This window comes from Mus pahari, chromosome 4 (assembly GCF_900095145.1).
Source record: "Mus pahari chromosome 4, PAHARI_EIJ_v1.1, whole genome shotgun sequence".
NCBI lineage: Eukaryota > Metazoa > Chordata > Mammalia > Rodentia > Muridae > Mus > Mus pahari.
In genome coordinates this window covers 64,762,722-64,772,145 of record NC_034593.1, presented here as the reverse complement: position 1 = coordinate 64,772,145, position 9,424 = coordinate 64,762,722, and the positions used below count along the sequence as shown (strand labels likewise).

The 9,424-nt window shown below is 41.3% G+C and overlaps 1 protein-coding gene across 2 annotated transcripts in view; it reads left to right on the top strand.

Moving 5' to 3' along the window:
• The first annotated feature begins 6,701 nt into the window (after positions 1–6,701).
• Positions 6,702–9,424, top strand: part of Slitrk3 (SLIT and NTRK like family member 3) — a 9,709-nt gene continuing 6,986 nt past the window's right edge. The window contains exon 1 of one of the 2 annotated variants that reach the window (XM_021196163.1): positions 6,702–6,957. The gene's annotated coding sequence lies outside the window, so the exon portion shown is untranslated. The other variant, XM_021196162.2, reaches the window with a different exon arrangement.

Below are 9,424 nucleotides of genomic sequence, written 5' to 3'. Positions count from 1 at the left end.
AAAATAATAAATTATATATTCTTTATGTAAAGAGAACCTTAAAAAGATAAGTTTACTTCTGAATCACATAGTCAAAGACATTTAGTCTGTCTTTATCTGCAACAGAACCTGGAGAGACAGAGTGTGAGGTGTTGTATCTTTCAGAAGAGGTGGCTGTAGGCTAAGAAAGAAGTTCTGCTACATAAGCATCTGGAGCAGCTGGAGCTATGGGTCCCTCCATGCATACTCTTTTGTCAGCAGTTTAGTCCATGGGAGCTGGGGGGGGGGTGTTCTGGTTGGTTGATATTGTTGTTCTTTATGGGGTTGCAAACCCCTTCAGCTCCTTCAGTCTTTCACCTACCTCCTCCTGGCCTTGTCAGGCATCAGTGGGAAGGGAAGCCCTTGGACCTGCGAATGATCATTCCCCAGTGTAGGGCGAATGATCATTCCCCAGTGTAGGGCGAATGATCATTCCCCAGTGTAGGGTGGGTAAGGCTGGAGTGGGGGGGGGCATCCTCATAGAATCAGGAGGGTATAGGATAGGGGACTTGTCAAGGGGAAACTGAGAAGTAGGATAACATTTNAAATGTAAATAAATAAAATAACCAATAAAAATAAAAAGTAAAAGAAGTTCTTATGGATACCTCTGGTCCTTCAAGAAGAGAAGAATGCTTTTATTATACTCAGATCAGGGAACATAAAATGAGAAACTATAAATCTCTAAATTGATATTTAGAAAGACAAAGTTATTTCTTTCCTTCTTTTAAAATATTTGATATTTGGATAAACCCTACTTCCATTCTTTCTCCTTCAAGTCTTCTCCTATAATCCCAACTAATTTTCCCTATCAAACTTACACCTGCCCTTTCTGAGTTTGGGTAAGTACATGGGTGTCCTTTCAAAGACTGAATCCTGGAAAAAAAAAAAAAGATACAACACCAACAGCCATTAACTATAAATAGCCCATTATTTAGGAGTGGGACTCCATAATTTACAGTGTCAAAAGACATAATTTACAGGCCAAAAGAACTGATTACTAAATGTCTGTCTTTATTAATGAACTAGGATAAGGGCCTGCATTAGATTTATGGTGTAATATAACAAACTACCAAAAAAAATCTTACTGTGTTAGGCGAAATACATTTACCATATCTCAATTTCCCTATACCAGCTAGTGTTCCAGATTTATCTCAGATGTTCCCTGTTCTCAGAGTCCTACAAGGTCTTAGTCCAGGTCTCAGATATACTGTGGCCTTACCTAGAGGGTTGACTAAGGAATAATTGATTTGGAGGTTCCAACAAACTATCACAATATTCATTTCCTTGGGGCTTTAGAACTCTTCCTGGCTTGTTTCTTCAAGACCACCAAGAAAGTATATTCCCTTGAGGAAGAAGACAAATACCATCTGCGAATATTTGCCCCATTAAACCAAATCTGAAAGGGGAAAAAAAGCAATTCAAAATAAAACATTCAGGGTCTTTAACTATATGTACAAAAACCTTTCACACTGGTTATGATTTATTGAGTAGAAAAGGGTAGATTCTGCAGAAGAGAAAAAGATAATCCTGTGTGGAGTCAGTCTAGAATGTGTTAAAAACAGTATCTATACCAAGACTCACATGGTTTCTTGCTATTATTTAAGAGCTAAGTGGAACAGTCTGGGGAAAGTTGGAGTTTAGTCTTAACTATATGCTACACATTAATAATATTTTCTTTCCATAAGACTATTTAAAATACTTGTTAAATTGTTGTCTTTTTAACAACTCTCCATCAGTATTGGTTCACAACACTTTGTCTGTGTTTTAGTAAAATAGCCAAAAGTTACTAGAATTAACATTTCACTAAATGTGTAATAGAAAAGGCTTACACAAGGGAAGTTCAACCTATTATATTGCTGAACATTGGCTTAAAGATGGGAATGTATCTACTAAAGGGATATTTTAGATGCATACTATATCAGTGAGAGAACTGAGTGTAACAAGAGCACAGAGAAGTTATTTGGTCAGGAAAGAGAAAAGATGCAGAAGGTACAGGCATTAAATTGATACTGAGCAGAACACTGGTACAGAGATAACCCAAATGATGGTATACACTAGATACATTCATGTCTCTGCACAAATCCTCTCGTGGCTCTCAGGTGGCTCTGCTTAATTCAACCAGGAATATACACCTGGCCACAAAAATTATACTCCCTCTCACTGGCCAGGAATCTATGATGTGCTTGACCTTAATGAAAAAAAAAAATTGTCCAATTAGAGTTTTATGTGGAAGAAAAGTCAGATGGTTTCCAGTTTTGTAGCTAAAAGGTCATGCAGTAACTCTGAACTCTGTGCTTGCCCATGCAAAGGAAATTGATTTGAGGGAAGAAAATAATGCAAACTCAGAAGGATGTAGACATTAAAGACAGCTCTCCTTCCTTTGATCCTTCAGTACATTCTCAAGAACTTCTTGTTACAGATCGTGCACAATTCTAAGCGTCAGGAGAACCACTATGAGCTACAGTTCCTGTTCTCTGGAAACCCATGGTTGCCGTGAGAGATCAACAGAGACTACGATATGCCAGCAGGTGTTTAGCATATCCCTAGCATAGAAACTACAGCAATTAAAAGAAAGGCAATTATGCAGTTCAAGATTAACTACAAGGAATCCCTCCTCACGTGTTTTTCCTATGACTGCAGGAATCTAGTCCAGCTTGATGACTAACTAGTACATAGTAGGTGTGTTGAGTTCATCCTACAATGATCTACAATGCTCCAAAATGAACGAATGCTTTCTACAAACTGACAGTGATGACAGGAGACAATCATTAATCTGTATTCTTATGTACTTTCATGAAAGAGACAAATTATGCTACAATTTTAACATATTAGTTTTAATGAATGTTAACCTTAGGAAGCAGAAGTTAATTTTGAGTGACTATAATGTTGAAAGCAGCTATTGTTCAACATCATTTCCTTAAGAACATGGAACCAAAAAAGAAAAGTCATCACTATCTAAGAGAATCCTCCTTGGTGTTTCACAAATTTCTAATTCAAGATTATTATTTTATATCAATAAAAGTGTATTAGAGATAGATTTAAGAAATGGAATTCACGCTGGGCGTGGTGGTGCACGTCTTTAATCCCAGCACTTGGGAGGCAGAGGCAGGTGGATTTCTGAATTTGAGGCCAGCCTGGTCTACAAAGTGAGTTCCAGGACAGCCAGGGCTATACAGAGAAAGTCTGTCTCAAAAAAAAAAAAAAAAAAAAAAAAAACAACAACAACAACAACAAAAACAAAAAACAAAAAGAAATGAAATTCACTCCTATTACTTACTTATGGAGGGTTAATTTGTTTCACACTAACTCCACTTTGTTGCTGTAGCCTTGTGGGTCATGAACTTCAGTTCTTTCTGATTCCATTTCCTGAATGCTGTGATTTCAGGCATGTAGTACCACTCTTGTTAGGACACCAAGAGATAAGACAATGGAAGCACGTGTTTTATGAGTCAATATAATTTATATTATGTATTCTCCCAACACACACAGAGAGAGAGAGAGAGAGAGAGAGAGACAGAGACAGAGACAGAGACAGAGACAAAGACAGAGACAAAGAGAGAGACAGAGAGAGACAGAGATGGGGGCAGAGAGGGGATTACAAGGGAGGTCAACGTAGGAGCCTATGTACATACGATTTTCAAGCTTTTTTTTTTTTCCTGAATGGTAGGGTAGGTCTTGCTAAATGGATATTTCCCTAGTGATCTTTGAATGAAAATGGTGTAATAAATTAAGACACAAGTAGATTAGGTCAGATTATCCTTTGAATATTTAAGGGTGCAAAAAAAAAAAAAAAAACTACATGCAAAAGTATAGAAGTAGCCTTTTACATTCTAATAAATTATTTTAATGAACTCTTTTTAGAAGATGTTTTATGATAGTGAAATTGATAAAAGTAGAATTACATATTTCTTAACTATATCCCATATGTTAATATTTTTATTATAGTATTATTTAAAATATTCATCAACTTGAGCACTTGTAATAAACACATTCCCCAGCTCACCAATATTTTCAAAGCACTTGTATATGAGGAAATACAGTTCTTAGCAGCCACCAGCAAAATAGCTGTGTTTCATCAGATGTGATAGGAAATTGCCCCCATTTGGCATTCTGTAATTTCTGTTGGATATTCATATGTGAAAAAGAATCAATTTCAGGGCTCAAGAGACAGAGGTATAGATATTAGAATTAGTAAACATTAGTCGTTTAATGACATAGAAATGAGAACTGAGCTTTATATAGGCTGTGGAAACTGGAAGAAATTGTATAAGCAAGTCCCAACTGTGAGGTGAAGGCAGCCAAAATCATGGAATCTTTCACAGGCTTTTTTGTGTTTGTAATTTAAAAATTGATGACATTGAAAAAAAATGTTCAGTAGCATTCTTGTTCTACAGTTCTGTTACAAGGCCACTTTCAAAAGTTCTGTCATCTGTAAATTTCAACACATACCAGATGAAATCCTTGAACTTTGTCCCCTAGTTGGTGGGGAAATAAATGTTTAATCATTCATATTTAAATAAATCCCATTTCAAAACATTCATGTCATATTGACTTTTACTTGCTATTACATCACCTATAAAAAGTATCTCTTTTTTTAAGTGGAGGTTTCTTTTTCCCACAGCATGTGGAAAGTAAGTTTCAGTTAGTAAAGCTATGGCTAAAGCAACAAATATCTTTGGAGTGAACACTACAAGACAAAGACACGTGAAAGGTGTTTTATTCCAGCTTTTTTTAAAAAAAAAAAAAATCTGGCCTGAAATGTTTGTGCTAGCAGTGTTCACCTTTAATATCATCAGCTTACTCTATCAATTCACTTTTGCCATGCTCCTTAGAGCCAAGAAATATGGGAGTATATTTGGAATGTTTGCATCAAAAGTAAGCATGAAAATCAAATGAAGTAAAAATAGACCCAAGTCAAAGAAAGTCAGGTAATAGAGAGAGGATGATGTGAGGTTCCATCAGGGTTATGTTTCCCCAGCCTTGAGGCGAAAAGGCATGTGTGTGATTTCACACTTGCCTATATGGAATATGGCAACCCCGGGAATTGAGTTGTGCAGCCACTCAACAAGGCTTGAAGCATCTCTTGACTCCTTAACCTTCTACTGCAGTTAAGTTTCTCTTACACCTGACTCTTGAAAATAAAACAACAACAACAACAACAACAATAATAATAATAATAGGATAGTTTGTTGTCAGTATTTCCTGGATAAAGTTCTTTGAAACCAAATTGGGAAACCTCACTAGGGGAACTGCTGTGACAAATGTTCCTTCCACACCCAAGTTTTCGCACAGCAAAGACTCACAAAGAAGGCATTATTGACCCAGAAAACACTGAAAAAAGTTTGAATTTTTGCCCCATAAAAGTGAAACACTATATTTAAAAAGAACAAGCTTGATGTCATGGTGCTTTGGTCATGTTCTGGGTCACTGTAGATACTTTATTAATAATCTTAAAGGACATTGAGTATTTTGAAGAACAAATTGAGACATTTTAAGTATGACATTCTAAATCCCCACTTTACAGAATACCAAAGTAGTTACCACTCTGAATCAACTATGTTTGTGTGCCTATGTGTCACATAAAACTGAACAGGGCCTTCTTTCTGGATATGACCAATTCTAGTCTCTCCTTTATAATGATAATAATACGGGTCCTAGACTGTGATTAATTATGCCTATACAGCACACAAATGAACAAAACCTCATAAAAGAATGGGCAAAGTACCTCCATACCTGTCTCATAAAGGTTGTCATGAACAACTTAAAAGCCCTGCTTCTTCTCAAGAGATAAGCTGGAATTCCTTGGAAAACTTCTGAAAATATGGTCCATTTGATTTTATGCTTACAATGATAATACATACTTAATTTCACTTGTCTTGGGCAATTCAATGTTTTCACATCTAAAAGGAATAGTGAGAGTCACAGAGATGTCTCCCACGGAACTCCCTCTATCTCTCCTGTTTGGGAGTTCGTGGGAATGCCACCATTTCTCCAAGACAGTTGGCTGATGAACACGATCTATAAAAAAAAACTGCGTTGGTTTGCCCTGCAGATTGGATGGAGGAACATTGAGCAACTGCATTAACAAGACCGCAGTGGGGGCAGTGGTCCCCTGGATCGTGGAGCACTTTCATGTGTGCAAGCATCTTCCTAATGTCCTCATCTCATTTGTCACCAATTGGTATCTGGCTCCTCTCCCTCTAATCCCCACCCCCTTCCAACCATGCTACAGTCTCATCACCGCCCCCCCCCAAACCCCCACGTTAGTAAGTAAAAAGAGATGAGGAAATGTGTGTACTTTCAGTTTGTCACCTATGTTGCACGACTGTTGGCGGTTTGTACAAACCACTTGGAATGGCTCCTGGTAAGCATTCAGCGATGTTGCCCCCGATACAGTTCACATGCTCTTAATTTGAACATCTCCCCCACCCCATCCGCTTTAGTTTGAGCTGTAATTTTCCAAACAGCCATCTCTCATTTGCAAAAGTTAAAAATCAATCCACCTATACAGAATGCTGACTTCCTGACAGGATCTCTCTTGGTGGAGCTGACAAATTGTGACCAATAAAGAGAGAGAGAGAGAGAGAGAGAGAGAGAGAGAGAGAGAGAGAGAGAGAGAGAGAGAGAGAGAGAGAGAGAGAGAGAGAGAGAGAGAGAGAGAGAATCACTTGCTTCCTAAGCAGGGATTTGCCTGCGATGCGCGGCGAGAGGACTGCGGCGGCTGATTTACACAGTTGGCGCGGAGGAGGGGCCGGGGGTGCGGGGGGACAAGCTGGCGGAGGCTCCAGCGATGGGCTGATCTGGGGGCTCCGGAGCGCCGCTCCCTCGGTGCGCGATTTGGGGGCGGCTGATGGCTTTGCATTCGGGTTCCAGCCCTGCGTTTTCTGTATTGCCTTCTAGTCCCCGACCTGGCGCTCCCAGTTTAGAGGCAGACGTTCGGTAAGTAACGTGTAATCTGATTTTAGTTATTTCCTAGGCCATCAAAGCGGTACTTTTAAAGCAGGTCAGTCTTTAAAAGATGCGGTCGCCGCCACTGTCGCGGCCGCCGGGAGCGTCTCCTTGGCCTGGAACGCTCGCCCCCCTCCTCTGCCCACCGCTCCCTGTCCTCTGGCTGAAGAAGTGAAGGCGCTCGAATGGTGGGCTGTCAGGGGATTCACACCCCGCCAACGGGATCACTTCGCCTTCGTGCTCTGCCTGAGATTTCCCAACGCCAAGTGCAATGTGGTGTGTACAGCCATACTGTTGTATCTGTGTCCTCACCCCCACCCCCCACCCCGCCACCTGACCAATGCTGGGATCTGAGATCTGGTCGCCCCCTTCCTGCCTCCTTTCCGTCTCTCCCCACCCTGTCTTCTCTCATCTCCATGCCACCCAACCCCACTCCCACCCATCGAAAGGGCAAAGAGCAAAGACACTCGGGAAAGCCAAGGGCTAGCTCTATCTCCTCGAGTAGACCGAGGCCGCAGGCAGGGATTGCGCTGTGAGAGAGACAAGCTTTCAGCGAGATACACAGAAAGAGAAATGCATAAAGGGACCCGGGCTCTCGGGAACCAGGGAGCTTGCCACTAAAGAGAGAGCACCAAGATCTTTGATCAGGCGATCCAGGTCCTGGGACACTTGCACAGCCTGCCTGCCATCCGGGGCAAGCACAGAGAGCAGTGGTCCTGAGCCCACGGTCGCCAGCTTCACCGCGCTAGGTGCGCGCTCAGCTCTCCCATCGCTATGCAGCGACCATTTCCCTCTAAATCTAAAGGTGGACCACTCTGAAAGGATTACAAGCGTGATTTGGTACCCTTTCTGAAAGTTGGTGGCTGGAAGAGGGGAAGATACTGGGCGACAGAATGACGGATACAATGCAGCCTCGCGGAGAGTTTGCCCCTCCCGCTGAGAAGCCCCTTGGAGCGAACCTCGGAGATCCTGAGCGCTCTGCACCATAGGTACTAGTCGACATCCGTTCCTACTTTGCCTGATTGAAATCAGTGTATGTCTTATGTAGGATGTGTACTGTAGAACGCATTGACTTTGGCTGCTGGATCTTCTATACACTCACAGGTGCTAGGATATATATATATATATATATATATATATATATATATATATATATATATCTCCATTTTTAAGAATTGGATTTAATAGATGTAAGGACGTTGATGAAAGAAGGGCTTCTGGAGACTAATATAATCTCAAGCCTGTTTTTCAGGGGAAAGAGATCTTAACTCTAACATATAGGCCAGGTGGCCAAGAGGAAACCCCTCCCCCCGTGGAGCGCTGGGTTGTATTTTAAGAGACAGAAGGAAAACGGGGATATATATATATATTTTTTTTTTCTAAAGAGACTCTTTGTATGCCTTGCCAGTCAGCAGCCGAATAAAAAAGGTTCTATAGAAGGCTCATAGCTCTTCAGAAAATGAATGATGCAGCATTTTAATTATTTGTTCCAGTGAGATCGTTTCGCTTCCATATTGGAATATTTAATCTTAGATCTGGAATGAAGGGGAATAGTGAAGAGGAGGGGTTAAGAAAGGGGCTTGCTGTGTAGAAAGAGCTTCTTGTCCTTCTCTGGACAAATCAATGGTGCAGGCGCTCCCAGCAGGACGCAGAAGAAAAGAGCCAGAGGGCCCAGCATCCCCTAACTTTCAGAGCCCTCCCCACCCTTTAAACATGTTACGCTAAAATAAAGGAAAGAGAACTCGTGAAAGGGCCTTTAGGACATGGCCATCGTCCAGCACTAAGGTCTGTGGTTCCAGAGACCACTGGGAAGTGGTTGCAGAGGCCATTTAGTGTGTCTAGGAAGCCCAGGACAACCTCCTGATTACCTATTCATTCCCTTAGTACCTGGGTTCCCACAGGATCCCTGAAACAGCTGCTGCCTTTGCAGACTGGGTGACCAAGGAGATTGGCTGGGGGTGCTGGAGAGGGAGGTGGAACTGGTCCTCCCGAGCAGTTTTCAGTGTACACTGAGGGTTTTCAGTGTAGGCTTGTTTCCTGGTGGAGACCTCTCTGAGAAAAGGGTGGGTCTGGGATGTGAAGGGTACAGAATGTTAAGAGACTCTTACAGCCTGCTGCTTACTGAGTTCGATTGCTGTTTCCAATCTTAGTTACTGTGGGGCAATGGACAGATGCATGGATATTTTTAATGCAAGCTAGCATCGAGATCTCAGACTGACTTTTAAGCAATGCTTTGCTCAATTAGAAGAAATAGATTTTAAAGTGGTAAGAAATTCGTACCTATGTTCTTCTTCTTCCTCCTCCTCCTCTTCCTCTTCTTCCCTTTCTTCCTCTCTTCCTCTCCCCCTCCTCCTCCCCTCTTCTTTCTTCTTCTTCTTCTTCTTCTTCTTCTTCTTCTTCTTCTTCTTCTTCTTCTTCTTCTTCTTCTTCTTCTCCTTCTTCTTTTTCTTCCTCCTCC